Raw genomic sequence first — 18,175 nt, forward strand, 5'->3', positions numbered from 1 at the left:
CTTGGATCTGATGGCGCGAGGGGAATTGGTCCCCCCCACTCCCCCACCAACCCGGGCCACAGAGGCCCTTCGGCGTTGGGAGTCAGAATTCGCTTTCCGTTGAGAACCCTAAGAAATTGAAACCTGTGAAACCTGTAAAACCTGTGAAACCTGTAAAACCTGTAAAACCTGTAAAACCTGTAAAACCTGTAAAACCTGTAAAACCTGTAAAACCTGTAAAACCTGTAAAACCTGTAAAACCTGTAAAACCTGTAAAACCTGTAAAACCTGTAAAACCTGTAAAACCTGTAAAACCTGTAAAACCTGTAAAACCTGTAAAACCTGTAAAACCTGTAAATCCTGTAAATCCTGTAAATCCTGTAAATCCTGTAAATCCTTATCCCAAGACCTGCAAAACATCCTTACCGCCGAAGGACAAAACCCCTGAGACTCCAGCGCTACCGCACGAGTAAAGAGAAAAACCTCGACCAAGGTCAGCCACCGGGAGAGGAATCCGACGATTACGGTGACCAGCTGTCCCTGCTCTTGGATCTGATGGCGCAAGGGGAATCGGTTCCCCCCACTCCCCCACCAACCCAGGCCACAGAGGCCCTTCGGCGTTGGGAGTCAGAATTCGCTTTCCGTTGAGAACCCTAAGAAATTGAAAAATAGAATCCAGGAATATGAACCCTGTGAACCCTGTGAACCCTGTAAAACCTGTAAAACCTGTAAAACCTGTAAATCCTCATCCCAAGACCTGCAAAACATCCTTACCGCCGAAGGACAAAACCCCTGAGACTCCAGCGCTACCGCACGAGTAAAGAGAAAAACCTCGACCAAGGTCAGCCACCGGGAGAGGAATCCGACGATTACGGTGACCAGCTGTCCCTGCTCTTGGATCTGATGGCGCGAGGGGAATCGGTTCCCCCCACTCCCCCACCAACCCAGGCCACAGAGGCCCTTCGGCGTTGGGAGTCAGAATTCGCTTTCCGTTGAGAACCCTAAGAAATTGAAAAATAGAATCCAGGAATATGAACCCTGTGAACCCTGTGAACCCTGTAAAACCTCATCCCAAGACCTGCAAAACATCCTTACCGCCGAAGGACAAAACCCCTGAGACTCCAGCGCTACCGCACGAGGAAAGAGAAAAACCTCGACCAAGGTCAGCCACCGGGAGAGGAATCCGACGATTACGGTGACCAGCTGTCCCTGCTCTTGGATCTGATGGCGCGAGGGGAATCGGTTCCCCCCACTCCCCCACCAACCCAGGCCACAGAGGCCCTTCGGCATTGGGAGTCAGAATTCGCTTTCCGTTGAGAACCCTAGAGAAATTGAAAAATAGAATCCAGGAATATGAACCTGAATATGAACCGACATTGCTTCAAACAATATTATGTGTGTTAGCCTGTTAAACTATTCAATCTGCAACATTTTACACACACACACTGAATGTTGAACCTGAATTTGCCAACAAATAGTTTAACGTCTGTCACCCCCTTGTGACAGCTCTTAGTTTTCCTCAGTTCCTCGTTCATGCCCTTGTTTTGTATTTCCTTCCTGTGTTGCTCTGCTGTGTTTTCAGTTGATGTCCATTATCTCCCGCACCTGTTTCTCATTATTTGTGATGCCTATTTGGTTCAGGTGCGCGCTCCTTTCTTTGTTGGGTCATTGATGTTGTTTTCTCTGTTGAACATGCTAGTGCGTTGGTCTGCTGCATAGTATCAACAATAAATGCCTTTTTACCTGCTATTGGGTCCTCATCTCTGCATCCTGGGGTCGTGCCGTAAAGCTCCCAAGCCGGAACGTGACAACCTCTCTGTGCTAACCACAAAAAAGAAAAATAATTATCTAACCAGATCATTTAACTTTGAGACAGACAACATGTGGTGCTAAAGTTAGCTTTCTGCTTGTTTAAAGCATCGGCAGCTTACCGGAGCAAAGGTAGCTTAACACACAGCCAGTGCAATCCTAGCCTCAAGAGGCTGACACTGCACTTCCTGCAAGCCCTCCAAAATGCACGCCAGGTCCTCAACAACCAACCCCGCTGCAAATTAAAACAACCATGGCTGCGGTCACATGATGCACCGTCACCGGTACACGCCCAGTAATTTTATGCCTACCTTTCACATACGCTGCTGATGGCACGACAGACCAGAGCCCGCCACCGGAGCGCGCCAACACAGCCTCGACAGGTGAACAGCAAGGAACAATGAGCGCCCCGGTGACGCCAAGACCCATCAATAACCCTGGCACCGCCTCGCAATCGAGCCCCAACAGCTGATGCCAATTCAGGTGGAAGCGCAACAACGCTCAACCTACCAAAAATGCTGCACATGTAATTCATGTGGCAGCAAGAATATCTGTATTCATTAGTGCAGTTCATTAGTGGAGTGGAGTATTTTGAGGTAAGAGATTAAATTAATACAATTTGGAATGAGGCTGTAACTTGACAAAATGTGGAAAAAGTGAAGCGCTGTGAATACTTTCCGGATGCACTGTATGTGCCCTGGGATTGGCTGGCCACCGGTCCAGGGTGTACCCCGCCTCTCGCCCCAAATCAGGCTCCAGCATACCCCAACCCTAGTGAGGATAAGACATAGAAAAGAGTTTCTACCGGAGTGTCCACCAAACTTGACCTAAGAACCCAATGTAGCATGAAAACCAAATAAGACCTGAGACTAGTGTGCTTGGATATACGCAGCGCTCACTTTTGCATCACATCTGCCTCCCGTTTCTGCTGCTCAGTCGAGCGGTCGGAGTCTTTGGAAGTGAATTTAGCCTCATGATCACCACGAGGACATTTGCTCGGAATCAGCATCTGCAACAATTGCATGTGAAGTCTGGTGCGAGTTAAGACTAGAATGAGAGATCGCCTACCTTGAGTTCAGCTCGAAGAAGAATCTGACTCTCTGGGGAGGCGCCATCCAGATGGAACCACTGATCCAGGACCAGTTCTGGTTCCGAGAGCAGCTCTCTGATTGGGACGACTAAGGAACCCATGGGCAACGTCCAGCTGTGAGAGAGCTGGAGAAACAAAGTGTAAAGGTAGTAATACAAGTCAAGTTTGTTGATATCACATGGTGGAAATACTAAAAATAATATTGTTAACTTACCTTGACAACAACATTCTCTTCTCTAGGGTCATGAACCAGGAAGCAGAACGCCTCATTCCACTGAGGTGATGTCGTGCGATCACACACCTACAGCAAAGATGGACGTGTTAGTCCCGGATGCCAATACCCTGGTTATTATTTGGCTAGTTGCCACGCTTAGTCTCACAGTAGTTTTGTGGGATGTTTTTCCAAGAAGCATATCCGCTCCCACTTTTGGCTCTTTTCCACTCTTTTCCACCTGTTGACACGCCACATGGGTCATAATAAAACACAGATCATGCCTCCTCAGTACCTCCTCGACTCACTTACTGGTAAACCATCTGCTTGTTCGATGAAGACAAACAAAAGTCCCACAGATGGAACGGCTTTGTTCTGGTAGGACTGCCTGGAGTAGAACTTGAGAATCTGAAGAGAATGGTTCGATATTAGTATTTTTTATAGTTGAATGAAGCATTAGTACGCTTTTTCTTCTTCTGGAAGCACCCCCCTTATCCAGTTGGTCTGCCTCCGAGGCTGTTGGAAGCCATTCCAGGATCAGGTGAACGCGACCTGACTTGACATCACTGAGCGTGTACTGATACACTGATACATAAAACACACACAATCCTTTGAATGCTTGAACAATTCAATGACAATAATATAAGCCGTTTCCATACCTGATCCGTGTACTGAGAATCAATTATGTCCTTCAGTTTGACCTTCAGCCTGCATGTTGAGAAACATGACAATTATTTCAACCACTTGATAATGGAATGGATTTCTTTTCTCTAATTCATGTTTATTTTTATTTATTTACACTGCAATATTTGATATTTATACATATATATTTAATATCATTTGCGTTCTACATGAATGTTCTAAATGATTCCAACCATATCAAATTCTACAACCTGTCTTTAATATACTGTAAGTGTGTGACATAATTTTTCTTGTGAATCGGACAATAAAGTGTAGATAAAAGAGGATGGCGGTGCTCTTCTCAATACTGGCATCGCTGCGCTGGAGGTAGTAAGCAGTATTATCAAGCAGTTGCAGTATGTGACAGTATCGATAATAACAACACTACTAATGTGTACTGGAAGCAGTACCTTCCCATAAAGTCATCCTTCATGTCCATGTCTTTATCAAACACCTCCAGATGTAACCTGATGGAGCAACAAAACTCATCATTTATCATCTGGTACATGTATTCATAATGTGACGAGTTGCTACTTTACTGTGGCCAGCAAGCTTTCTACAAATGGATTAAGGATTAAATATTCTAAAACAAAAGATGCAGATTGGGCATTGATACTTTTATGTTGAAAGAACTCAATTGTACATCAATAACTCCTGTAACCACAAATCTCACTCTCTCAATTTCTGCGGCAGTTTTTCCTTGTGTATGGAAGGCATCAGCTGTCATTCAATATATAAGAACGTAGATCCTTGTCCGTTTCCAATTTCAAACCAATCTTCGACTTGAAAAAAGGTTTTGACACTGTAAAGCATAGAATAACCTAAACCATGTTGGTGTCATTCAACAGCTGTACTGTAATCTTACCTTGTCTAAGCTGTTGGCGTAAGCAAATTCTTGAGCGTCAACATCCTTCAGTATTCTGTTAAATGGATGGAGAATGCTGCACATGTAATTCATGTGGCAGCCAGAATATCTGTATTCATTAGTGCAGTCCAAAAAAGGAAAAGCAAGGCGATGGGGGCAGAAGGCATACCATGGAGCAGTCCAGAGACAAAAGAACTCCCAAAATCAGCTGGAGGAGGTCGCGGTCCACTGGGCAGTACACTGAAAAAAAATTTGGAGTGCCATTTACTTGAGCAAAGCTAGGTAACAATTTGCACGCACAATTCCCAAGCAACTTTTCCTTGGGAAATACTCTGGTCAAATTTACTTTTTTTGAATGAAAAAGGTACTCTTTGCTAGTAAATTTGACCCCAAACTACCTTTGAATCTACTTCAAAATCCATATAAATGTACTCGCTTTTCAGGATTGTTTAACTAGTTTTCCCTGACTTTATTTGGAGCAAATTATAAGTAATATTTACATGATTTAAGCTACCACCTACACCACTTTTCTAATATGATTGTGTAGTATTTTTTTAAGATGGCCTTCTTTGAATGAAATGATCTTAACACATCTTCTACAAAACATTATTTCAAACCAGAACAGCTTCACTGCATTTGTACTAAAGCTGTATTTACTTCCAGATGGCGGTGCACAAAAACACAACACAGCCACAGGTTGAGGCACCTGTGAAATTAATTCAACATTTCATAACTAAACCAAAGACCTGGGATTTATTCCCTTAATTGGGAATCGTATTATTAGAATGATTATTTTTGACTTCCACTTTCCTCATGCAGGTATGGACTTCCCACACTAGTGTGCCAGTCGCCTCCTTCTGGACGTTTGGTGTCTACTATACACTCAGTTGGAGTCCACCTGCAGTAAATTCAGTTGATTGGACATGATTTGGAAATATAATAACTGTCTATATAAGGTCCCACAGTTGACTGTGCATGTCAGAGCACAAACGCCAAGCATGAAGTCAAAAGAACTGTCTGTAGACCAGCGAGACAGGATTGTCTTGAGGCACAAATCTGGGGAAGGATACAGAAACACTTCAGCTGCTTTGAAGGTCCCAATGAGCACAGTGGCCTCCATCCCTACAGTGAAGCATGGTGGTGGCAGCATCATGCAGCAGCAGCAGGAACTGGCAGACTAGTCAGGATAGAAGGAAAAATGAATGCAACAATATATAGAGATATCCTGGATGAAAATATTGCTGCATTCATTTTTCCTTCTATCCTGGCTAGTCGAATAATGGGGGCCACTGTGCTCATTGGGACCTTCAAAGCAGCAGAAATGTTTCTGTATCCTTCCCCAGATTTGTGCCTCAAGACAATCCTGTCTCGCAGGTCTACAGACAGTTCTTTTGACTTCATGCTTGGCGTTTGTGCTCTGACATGCACAGTCAACTGTGGGACCTTATATAGACAGTTATTATCTCAAGGATGATCAGTGGAAAAAAGATGCACCTGAGCTCAATTTTGAGCTTCATGGCAAAGGCTGTGAATACTTATGTAAATGTGATTTTTTTGTTTTCTATTTTTAATAAATTCAAAAAAGTAAAAAAAAAAAACTTTTTCACATTGTCATAATGGAGTATTTTGTGTAGAATTTTGAGCTAAGAGATTAAATTAATACAATTGGGAATGAGGCTGTAACTTGACAAAATGTGGAAAAAGTGAAGCGCTGTGAATACTTTCCGGATGTACTGTATGTGCCCTGGGATTGGCTGGCCACCGGTCCAGGGTGTACCCCGCCTCTCGCCCCAAATCAGGCTCCAGCATACCCCCACCCTAGTGAGGATAAGAGACATAGAAAATGAATGAATAACTAAACCATGTTGGTGTCATTCAACAGCTGTACTGTAATCTTACCTTGTCTAAGCTGTTGGGACCAAATTCTTGAGCGTCAACATCCTTCAGTATTCTGTTAAATGGATGGAGAATGCTGCACATGTAATTCATGTGGCAGCCAGAATATCTGTATTCATTAGTGCAGTCCAAAAAAGGAAAAGCAAGGCGATGGGGGCAGAAGGCATACCATGGAGCAGTCCAGAGACAAAAGAACTCCCAAAATCAGCTGGAGGAGGTCGCGGTCCACTGGGCAGTACACTGAAAAAAAATTTGGAGTGCCATTTACTTGAGAAAAGCTAGGTAACAATTTGCACGCACAATTCCCAAGCAACTTTTCCTTGGCAAACACTCTGGTCAAATTTACTTTTTTTGAATGAAAAAGGTACTCTTTGCTAGTAAATTTGACCCCAAACTACCTTTGAATCTACTTCAAAATCCATATAAATGTACTCGCTTTTCAGGATTGTTTAACTAGTTTTCCCTGACTTTATTTGGAGCAAATTATAAGTAATATTTACATGATTTAAGCTACCACCTACACCACTTTTCTAATATGATTGTGTAGTATTTTTTTTAAGATGGCCTTCTTTGAATGAAATGATCTTAACACATCTTCTACAAAACATTATTTCAAACCAGAACAGCTTCACTGCATTTGTACTAAAGCTGTATTTACTTCCAGATAGCGGTGCACAAAAACACAACACAGCCACAGGTTGAGGCACCTGTGAAATTAATTCAACATTTCATAACTAAACCAAAGACCTGGGATTTATTCCCTTAATTGGGAATCGTATTATTAGAATGATTATTTTTTGACTTCCACTTTCCTCATGCAGGTATGGACTTCCCACACTAGTGTGCCAGACGCCTCCTTCTGGACATTTGGTGTCTACTATACACTCAATTGGAGTCCACCTGCAGTAAATTCAGTTGATTGGACATGATTTGGAAATATAACAACTGTCTATATAAGGTCCCACAGTTGACTGTGCATGTCAGAGCACAAACGCCAAGCATGAAGTCAAAAGAACTGTCTGTAGACCTGCGAGACAGGATTGTCTTGAGGCACAAATCTGGGGAAGGATACAGAAACATTTCTGCTGCTTTGAAGGTCCCAATGAGCACAGTGGCCCCCATTATTCGACTAGCCAGGATAGAAGGGAAAAATGAATGCAGCAATATTTTCATCCAGGATATCTCTATATATTGCTGCATTCATTTTTCCTTCTATCCTGACTAGTCTGCCAGTTCCTGCTGCTGAAAAACATCCCCACAGCATGATGCTGCCACCACCATGCTTCACTGTAGGGATGGAGGCCACTGTGCTCATTGGGACCTTCAAAGCAGCAGAAATGTTTCTGTATCCTTCCCCAGATTTGTGCCTAAAGACAATCCTGTCTCGCAGGTCTACAGACAGTTCTTTTGACTTCATGCTTGGCGTTTGTGCTCTGACATGCACAGTCAACTGTGGGACCTTATATAGACAGTTATTATCTCAAGGATGATCAGTGGAAAAAAGATGCACCTGAGCTCAATTTTGAGCTTCATGGCAAAGGCTGTGAATACTTATGTAAATGTGATTTTTTTGTTTTCTATTTTTAATAAATTCAAAAACGTAAAAAAAAAAAACCTTTTTCACATTGTCATAATGGAGTATTTTGAGCTAAGAGATTAAATTAATACAATTGGGAATGAGGCTGTAACTTGACAAAATGTGGAAAAAGTGAAGCGCTGTGAATACTTTCCGGATGTACTGTATGTGCCCTGGGATTGGCTGGCCACCGGTCCAGGGTGTACCCCGCCTCTCGCCCCAAATCAGGCTCCAGCATACCCCCACCCTAGTGAGGATAAGAGACATAGAAAATGAATGAATAACTAAACCATGTTGGTGTCATTCAGCAGCTGTACTGTAATCTTACCTTGTCTAAGCTGTTGGGACCAAATTCTTGAGCGTCAACATCCTTCAGCATTCTGTTAAATGGATGGAGAAATCATTTCAATTATGGCAACTACAAAATCTAAAATCATCACAATGGTTAGTAGTCCAAACGACAAAGCTGCTTGACAATATTTGTTGGGTTTTTTTTTTTTTTTTTTTTTTTTTAAACAAAACACTCAAAATCAACTTAGTTCTTAACCCTAAGATGCATGAGTGACTGGACCCTACACTCTTCCATAAGAGTCCATATTTCTTGAAATGTATAAAAGCTAAGTTAAAAATTTGAATGGTATTATATTGAAAACATGTTTTTTTTCGGAATAACTGGAATATGAAATGATAAAAAAAAAATTCATTATGAAGATATTTCAAGAAAACAACCTGACTGGGTCATTTTTGACCCACTTATGCATCTACGGGTTAATACACATTTTTCATCTGTGTCTTGAAACCTAACCTAAACAAAACTCTTTTTTCCTCACAACGGGATATCGTTGAGGAACTCCATTATCCAACTCTTTAAATCAATAAAACTTAAAAGGCTAAACTGCCATTTCCAGATTCAAATAACCATATACATATTGTAATGTTACCTTCTGTAGGGGTTGGCCACCTTGACCCCGGCGGCGGCCTCTCTGTGGCGCGTCCTTCACCCCAGGTGTCTAGAGATGGTGTATGTGTATAGGTGAAATTAAAGTTCCAAAATTCACTTCCATGGAATACTTGTCACAAACAAAAACTCCCGCTCCCCGACGGTATCCACAAGACTCAGGTCGCTAGCATACTTCAACAAATGTTTGCGCTACACGCGGTTCCCATGGCTTAGAGGACACTGCTGCTGCCAAAATAATCACATAACATATATAAAAGGGACGAATCCTTACACATTTAATAAACATAAAAATCTCCTGTTCTGCAACCGAAAACAGCTCGCAGTTGATAGCGAGCTAGCTAGCTAGCTAGCTAGCTGGCTGGCAGGCTAAAGGTAAGCTAATGCTAACGTCGCGTATGTCACATTATGACACTGACGTAAACATTGAACAGGAACAGGAAAGGTGACAGAAAACAAGTCAGATAAGCATATGACCTACCCATATGGCTCCACATCGATGAATTTCCTTGTTAAACGACTGTCCACGTCGTCTTCCATCGTCTTCCATTGTCTTCCCGTGAAAACATGGCGCCCTCGAACTTCGCCTTGGGAAGTCTGAGCTCAAACGATCCTCTGACGCATGCGCAGAATGGCATGGCACAAGGTGGCCATGTTCACTGTGAGTAGCTGCTGCAATCAATTACAGGTGTGACCGGTGGACCAGCCTCCTGCCATAGAAGGGAGTTCTGTAAAACAAAAAAAGGAGGGAAAGCGCAGTCAATATGCTTTCAAACTATATAGAATTCAGCCTGCTGTCTGCTTTAGTTTTTTGAATATGAGCCTCTGACGTTGAAGGCCGTGTGCTACTTAAGCTAGCTCAATGTATGCCGTTTAAAGGTCACTTAAAGCCATTTAACAATTATAATGTTTTAATAGCGTGTACAAAGAGTACAGAGAGTTTGCGTACTTACTACTCACACTTGTTCAATTTTCTTCAAAGTGCGTAAGAAGCAGGTTGCCCTCAGGCCGTCCCTCTTTTATTTGAAACCGCTCTATAGCGTGCCGGGCGGGGCTTCCGGCCGTCCGTGCTTCATCTGAATGTTGCGACCATCGTTTCCGGAAAGTGCGTCATGGCCCTTTAAGAAAAATGGCATTGTGGGAAGTCTGTGTGCTGTAGTTCTGCGTTTTTGGCACTAGGTGTCTCTGTTCTGCTTGTACACAGTGTGAACGCACTTAAGTGCAAGTATGCAAGTGTATGTTAAAAGTTAGCTTCTGCATGCATGTGCTTCTACCATATAAGACCATTCACTCGGGAAAGAGACGCCCACAGGAGGACTGAGGCTTCCAAAAGAAGACTTTGACTTTGTACCGCCCATAAGCGAGATAGGTCAGAGTCATCCAAGCTCTCGTCCACCTGTTATTTTTGGAGAAAAGGTCTCTGATTTGCTGTGCTAACCCACTGTTCTTTTAAGGAGAAGGACCTTTGGTCAAGCAACTTTTTCCTACGGAGCGACAAATTTTTGGAACTCCGCACCAAGTGCCTGATCTACCCACTATTGCTTCATTTTCCAAGCATCTTCAACTTTGGAAAATCAAACCCGTTGCCACTGATTGTGATCATTTTTAACTTGTCCACTGCTGCTGATTTGTTGTGTGTTATTATCTATTGTATGTTATAATGTTGCATTTTTACATAGTTGGGTAGCCACAAATTATAACTGCTAATTCATTATTGTAGTATGTCATAAGTCTGTAATTCTGTCATCATTTATCTTTTATTCTTAGGCAGGAGAGCAACGTGCAATTCAACAAGCACTTTATATTTCTGTTCTATACACTCTAAAAAAATATATAGTGGCTCAGCTTAATTCAATGAAGGTAACAATTTGCGTCAATCTTTTTAAGAAATTCCAACTAAAACCTTTCAGTAAATCCAACAAGTCTTTTAATGTTAGAAACTAAGTTATTTAAGGACAACCGACATGATTTACTTCATCCTGCAAACAGTTAATTAAGGTGAACCAACTTCATTTTAATAAAATGGTTCAAGTTCAATTCAGGTGAACCAACTCAATTTTAATAAAATGGTTCAAGTTCAATGAAGTTGTCAATATAATTAATTTAAGCTATTCCAGCTCATTTGTTTTTCATTCCTCATCACAAATATTTCAAATTGTTTTCTCAATTGTTTTTTTTATCAATAACATTAATTTTATGAACATAAATACAGTTCAGTCAGTTTAATGGTCAAACTTGTTTATTACATATAATCAGTGGTGGAAAGTAACGGAGTAAATTTACTTGAGTACAGATTTTAAGGATTTGTACTTTACTCGAGTAGAAAATTGATTTCATACTCTTACTCGAGTAACATTTTGACAGAGCTACTTTTACTTGTAGTGGAGTAAATTTGACAAGGAGGATTTGTACTCTTACTCAAGTACTGAAGTCGTGTACTCACTCCACCACTGCATATAATGGCCAACTTGTCCAACTGTTTACCATCAAATAAACATGGAGGAGCTCCAAATGAAGACATGAAATCAAATATTACATATTATACATATTTCTTCCTGAAGAATATTGAAACATATTTTACATAGCAGTCATACTTCTTCCAAAAAAGAACACAGAATATATCAAATGTGTACGTATGTATGTAGGTCTAAATATTGACAGCTAACAGCTCAAAAGTAAAAAAAAAAAATGACAAACTAGTCTTCAAAATGATCCTTCAAAGAAATGACTTGTATTAAACTGCATTAAACATAACAGTGAAATTAGAATGCAGCCTAATTTTCAGTGCAGCAGTTTAGCTTTTAGAGACATTACCTTGGGACTTGCTCTCAGAGCATCCAGCTCAAGGAATATCTTTTGAAATACCTCAAAAGTGCTTTTCAGGTAACTCTTTTGGGTAACTCAGGTTGAGTGCATACATTAGTCCCATGAGCAAGGCACATGCTCTTGGGACAGTCAGGCCATCCAGGACTTCTGCTCCCTCAATCACCACTGTTGCGTTGGCTGGTTCAGATGCCCCTCTGCTCACAACAATCTTCATCACTTCATCACCATTCTGGCATAAGTAGATCAGAGTCAACATCAGTGTTTTTTGTCTTATGTAAAAACAAGAATAATGTACAGTGAATCTGCACTTGGGTTAACTTCAGGATTTAACGTGGGCTTTGGGGACGGCTGTTTAGTAGCAAAACAAACATTTTTAATGACATACTTTTGACAAACAAACGCTGCCCATAAAGTTCTGATAAAACGTAGAAAACTTTCACTTTTCACCAAACTTCCTGAATATATCACTGATGGTCCTGATTTTGGTTCCTATCATTCAGTTGCACCCAGTCATTCAGTCTGCCACCCCTAAATACTGCCCAGGTTAAATCCTTGAAGTTGAAGTGTTGGATTACTTAGCAGCTGTTCTTTAAAGAGATCCTCCTCCTGTTCTCTCAGGTACACGATTAGGCTACGGATTGCAGCTTCTCTCCTACTTTCTACCGACTGGTCCTGTAAATAAAATAATACAAGAAAATGAAACAATCTTTAAAAAGATGAATTTATGATTTATTGATTGAAATATTTATTTAACTAACCCATCAACACCTCCTAAAAATAAAGTGATTTTTCTTTCTATTTGAAATGAACCTTGTTACATTTATTTATACCTCTAGCAGCATGTTCTTTATGTGCTGAATCTCCTCCTCTTGAGGACACCAGTGCCATTATTTTTGGGGTATACTGGTCCAGTTTTGCCATGAATGTTCTCTCAAGGCAACCAGCGGTGATCCTTCTGAATTCTTCATTTATCTGTGTAAAATACAAATAAAAAGGTGCAATTTGTTCATGTAGTAAATTGACTGACATAGCACATACTGCAAACCATTTTATAAAACAATATTAACCTGAGTTGCATCGAAAAGAGCCGGCCATCGGTCTCTTATGTCACAGATTTGTGGTGCTTGTGGTGCAACTTCCTGCCTGCGAATGGAGAAAGTCTTTGCCATTTTCTCACTGATGACCTGGCAGTTGTTCCTCTTCTTTACTTCATCAAGGAGCTCCAAAGTTCCTTCTGTTTCTCCTTGTGGGTGAGGAGGTAAATAGTTCACCTCTGCCTGCCCTTCTTGGCTTTTTTTTTGGATATTCTTTGCAGGGGCTTTCTCATGCTCTATGCTCGCTTCTTTCTGAGAGAGTTCACATCAAGCTCAGGGCATCCTAGCCCTCTCCATTTAGATCTATAGCTGGCCATTTTATGTTTTAGTCTTTGTTGCCATGCGTAGCATCCATTATATGACCCTGGTTCTTTAAGGCAAGGATGCTTCTGAATCAGTGCCTCAGCAACATGGTTAAACTGCGCACTAGTGGGGTAAGATGCTTTCAGCCAGCTTCTCAAGGATGTCTGGAGGCAAAGGATTGTGGCAAAGTTGAGCTGAATTCCATCCTTCTTGAAAACTTCATTTCCTGAGGCCAGCACAAGCTCTGTGTCGTAAGCAAAATTAGGTACAGGAAATGTAGTGGGCCAACACTGTGTACGGTGAGTAACCTGTTCAGGTGATGAAAGTGTGATCAGTGTGTCCTGCGATCCAGAGGAACAGCTGCTGCTAGCAGGATGGACAGAGGTCTCAGAATTAGGGAGCGAGGCTACTGATGCACTTTCAAAGGAACTGTCAGTACCCATCAGTAAAGGTCAGAGTAACTGTAGGAGGTTCAACAATGTGAACCACCTTAATGGTATCCTTGTCCTTGGTGTCACTTGTTGAGGTAAGAGAAAAATATTCCTCTCCAAAGTCAGCATCCTTATAATGCAAGGTAAAGTTCCCATCAAGCCCAAATTTCTCCCTCACAATAGACTCAAGTTCATCAGGGATTCCATCCGGTAAGTCCAGTTTGCCAATTTCACGGTCCTGAAGAATGATCCCAAGTTTGGCTTGAGGAGACATCAGGGTATCTATTAGAGAAAACATGACATCAGTTTGGGTTCTAGAATACATGCAGACACATCATATAATCATCATCATTCAGTATGGGAGAAGAATATGACCACTAAAAATGACTCTAGATAAATAAAAGCTTTGGACCTTGAATTTTCATCACATTTATCATATAGTAAACTAGTATGCTGACAAGTACTGGTTGATTCAGTCTCCAAGAAATTTGACATCACACATCCGTGACATTTCCTCATCATCAAACTTCACACCAAGTCTTAGATTTGTGTCCATAAGTATACTTCTACAAAAGCCAATGCAAAGAATCCTATATGCCTGCTTATACTATGATTAAATGTTGAAGACTTTTATTTCTGTGGCAAAGACAAGGATAGGAACAAAGCTTTGTTCACTTGAACATTTCCCCCTGAAGAATAATGTCATAAAAGTCAAACTACAAAGATCTTGTACCATCTTGTTGTCCATCTCGTGTCAGTATTATGGAGCTCATATTTACAACTACTACTAATCATAATTTCAGATCTCCATATTGGCATAGTCATCAAGAGCCTAACATCCTCTCCTCAGCGAGAATCAGTGTGGTCTGGGTTTAAAAGTCTTACCATGCTTCTGGCAAATTGACAAACTAATATTGTCTCATGTTTGATTATAGGTTGAACATTATCACACTTCATCACAAAAATATGATTGGAATACACACATTCAAGGAGTTGTATATTCTCACTACACCTGCAAGTGAAAATGATCATTTGTGCTCAAGTGTGGGGCAAGCACGTTCATTGAAAAAAAACAACAACTTTGTTTTTGTAATGAGACAGTAACCCCATATACAGAGAGGATGATGCCATTTTTGAGGTCTCTCCTATAAACTCAAACAAATGATGAGTTATACTGACCCCTTTGCAATCTATGGTACATTCATGTAGCACTTCTGGGTCACCATACGCTTCCCTGCAACACCGTATGCTGCCATGGGGAAGATGTCAAACAACTCACGAGGCTCAATGAGCTTGAAAACACTTGTTGTGTTTCTAAGATGCTCAATATACCATGAATTGAAACATTTGACAATGAAGCCAACCTTGCCATTTATGACAACAAGCTGCATCAATTCTACAAAATCTGGCAGACCACCTGTTGAACCACGTGCCAAGATCATGCCAGTGGAACAACTGGTGCCACTGTAGCACACTGTGTTTGCCATGTGGACAAATGATTCACCAGGGAATTTTCATTCCACTGCTTTCTTAATGTCTTCCCTCAGCACAGTCAAATCCACTGTTGACACTTTTGCTACTTGTAGAGACTGAACAATTTTACTGCCATGTAGATGGTATGCAATCATTAACTGATGCTTCACTGCAAGAGACAACAGAATGTTTCGGAAGCTATGCGTATGTCTGACCACACGCTTCAAAAAGCTGTGCTTAGCTTCAAAGCGCATAGTCCACAAAGTGAACCAAATGAACCAAGTGGACCAAAAGCTTTCATCTGGCTGGTGTGGGTAGTGTTCAAGAAAATGATGCTTTCCTGAGGGAAAACCTCCAGGAATCTGTGCCGATGCTCAGAAATCTTGCTTTCAAGGAAACAAACAGCGAGGTCTGTGTGAACAGGAGAAAGGACAAGTTCAACTATGTCCTTAAGGTTCAGAAGGATCAGCCATGCTGGTTCATTCTCAGGGATTCTTTCTCCAACTATCAGGGGAAGGAGGCGAAGCAAAGCCCAGTTTTCATGGGCATTTCCACCAACAGTTTTTCTTGCAGCAAAAGTCAGTGGAACTGGTTGCGGTGCATCCGTTCTATCTGTCCATCTGTATGGGAACTCTTTGATTCATTGATTTCATTCCTCGAGTGTGAAATATTTCTCTTTGATGAACACATTTAGGCATAGTGCTAACTCTAAAGGCACAACGCCTTCAAAGAGATCATGTAGCAAATCAGGTGGATAGCCAGATAAAACATTGAAATATTTGAGTTTGTCAGTCAGTGGGCACTGTCTCTTTACTCCATAACAATGAGAAGAATGCACTTGTATCTCTCTGTGCTGTCTGAACATGCAACCTGTGCTCTTGTGTTGTTCCTGTTTTAACTTCACTCACCTGGAATTGAGATCTTTCTCCAAGACAGAACCTGCAGGTGTGTGTACTTGTGAGACGTGAGAAGCTCTCCACAAACCCTCCAATAGAGTGGGCACCAAGGTTATCTGCAACGACACAATACACAGTACCTTTGACTCGTAGACCTATTGAAGGAATGTAAAGTCCTTCTTCTTCTAGGCTGGCAAGGAAGGTCCTTAAGCAGTGGTTCTAACACAGCACTATAGCCAGACTTTTGAACATCATCAGCCTTGCAGAGAATGGCAAGGTAGATTGATGTGAGCGAGGATCTGAGCAATGGTGGCACATTGGCTAAAACCCAATACACAGCAGTCATTTTGTGTTTTTTTCTTGATGTGCCAAGTGGATTACACACTTCAAAATCATCCACATACAGAATGAGAGAAATGGCTGGATTCTTTTCTCATAGCAATTTATTGTTTTTCAAATGTATGCCATCATGAAATGAATTGTAGTGAGTGTCAGAGCTGCTGTCTGCTTCAGAGCTATGTTTGAGCAAATCCTGGATCTCTTTTTTTCTTCAAAACCTCATGCAAGGACTTTCAAATTGGTACATGTTGGAAACTTTTCTTCTCCCTGAGAAGAACTGAGAAGACATGATTAGATATTCTGTAGGTTCCACCATGGAAAAATGCTCCCTTCTTTTGTAGGTGGAAAGGTGGAAAGAGGAGCAGTATGTCCTAGAGCTAATGTCATTGGCTTAGACTTGCACAGATAGGTCTGTCGCCATCTCTGAGATGATCACATCATCAACTTTTCATCAACAATTATGCCTCTTTAAGCATGACTGTAAAATATCTTTCAAAAGAGGACCTGAAGCTGATGAAGAAATAAAGTGCAGTTCTTCCACTAACTCATGAATACACCTTTGTGGTACATTGAATATGCTTTCCATTTTCAACAGCAGGTGGGCTACATTTTTTTCAATGAAGTTGCAGTGGCAGTTCTCTCATTTCTTCATCTTCAGGATCTTCACTCACTGTAACCTCCATATCCTCGTCAAAAGGATCATATCAAAAGGACCCCTGTATTTGAAAGATGAACATACAGTACCTCTGCAGGAGCTCAGGCTTGAAGTCATCCAGGGAATGAGGAGTGTGTTTCCGGCTCCTATGAGAGGCAAATGTTCCAGAAATGTTTGTTTTGAGAGCAAGAGCAATTTTCAAAAACACAAGACACTGTTTCCTGCTTTTTTAAATGACGGCCAATGTGTTCAAAGTATTCTCTTTCTGTGGAGATGGTGTTTAAAGAGCAACATGAACATTTCAAAGACAGAACTTCTCTGCGTGTCCCTGTCTCACGAGTTGAATGGCTTCTTGACAGACGGGTTCTCAGGCTGCCCCATGTTTTAAACGAGCAATAACGCTCCCAATAACGCTCCCAATGGAGGCAAGGGAGAAGTTCTCCACCATGGCCACCATGGTCTAAGCCTATAATGCTTTCAAAGATCACTTTTTCTTGACACAAGTTTACAGGTCCAATTCATTTTTAAAACTAAACAAAGCTCTATTTAAACGGCTTTGAATTTTTTCATGACATTTGGAATTGTTTAGTGATTCATAGCTTTAGTGCTTACAGCGTGTGCAGCATGACTTGGAAAAATATATTGCCTATGATGTGTTTCTAAATTGAAGATGGAAAAAGTGTGAAAAATGTGCTTGCAACCAACTGCACAAAAATGATCCTTTGTCTTGGGTTCTAAAGGATTTGAAATATGGTTGAACTGCTTCACAATATTTTGGACTTTTAAAGTGAGCTAAATGAGAAAAAAAAAACACTACACACCACTATACACACATTTTGTGTGTATACATTCATTCCTAACTTCAGAAAATGCCACCTGTCTCAATAGCAAAAGAGAAAAATAGCCAGGCCTACTGCAGCCTTACTAAAAGGAAACTTGTTCTATGGCGTATCTACAACTAATGTGGGTGCCTTAACCTCTCATAGACACACACCAACACGTCACTTAAAACAGAAACTACTAGCTGGCCAAACTTCATCAATGTAGTCCAAACTTGGAAAAAATGTGAACAAAACAATACACTCATTTCTCT

The 18,175-nt window shown here is 41.2% G+C and overlaps 3 long non-coding RNA genes across 3 annotated transcripts; all 3 read right to left on the reverse strand.

Moving 5' to 3' along the window:
• Positions 1-1,920: 1,920 nt before the first annotated feature.
• On the reverse strand, positions 1,921-2,532 carry LOC144902042 (uncharacterized). The gene is made up of 3 exons (XR_013630279.1): positions 2,463-2,532; positions 2,100-2,306; positions 1,921-2,023 (listed from the first exon to the last, which is right to left on the reverse strand). It is a non-coding gene; the product is annotated as an uncharacterized LOC144902042 (long non-coding RNA).
• Positions 2,533-3,551: 1,019 nt separating this feature from the next.
• On the reverse strand, positions 3,552-4,239 carry LOC144902053 (uncharacterized). The gene is made up of 3 exons (XR_013630290.1): positions 4,181-4,239; positions 3,749-3,797; positions 3,552-3,674 (listed from the first exon to the last, which is right to left on the reverse strand). It is a non-coding gene; the product is annotated as an uncharacterized LOC144902053 (long non-coding RNA).
• A 565-nt stretch (positions 4,240-4,804) lies between these two features.
• Positions 4,805-6,588, reverse strand: LOC144902025 (uncharacterized). The gene is made up of 3 exons (XR_013630255.1): positions 6,535-6,588; positions 6,357-6,453; positions 4,805-4,875 (listed from the first exon to the last, which is right to left on the reverse strand). It is a non-coding gene; the product is annotated as an uncharacterized LOC144902025 (long non-coding RNA).
• Positions 6,589-18,175: the final 11,587 nt, after the last annotated feature.

This window comes from Doryrhamphus excisus, linkage group LG18 (assembly GCF_037039965.1).
Source record: "Doryrhamphus excisus strain RoL-2023G ecotype Guam linkage group LG18, RoL_Dexc_Guam_v1.1, whole genome shotgun sequence".
NCBI lineage: Eukaryota > Metazoa > Chordata > Actinopteri > Syngnathiformes > Syngnathidae > Doryrhamphus > Doryrhamphus excisus.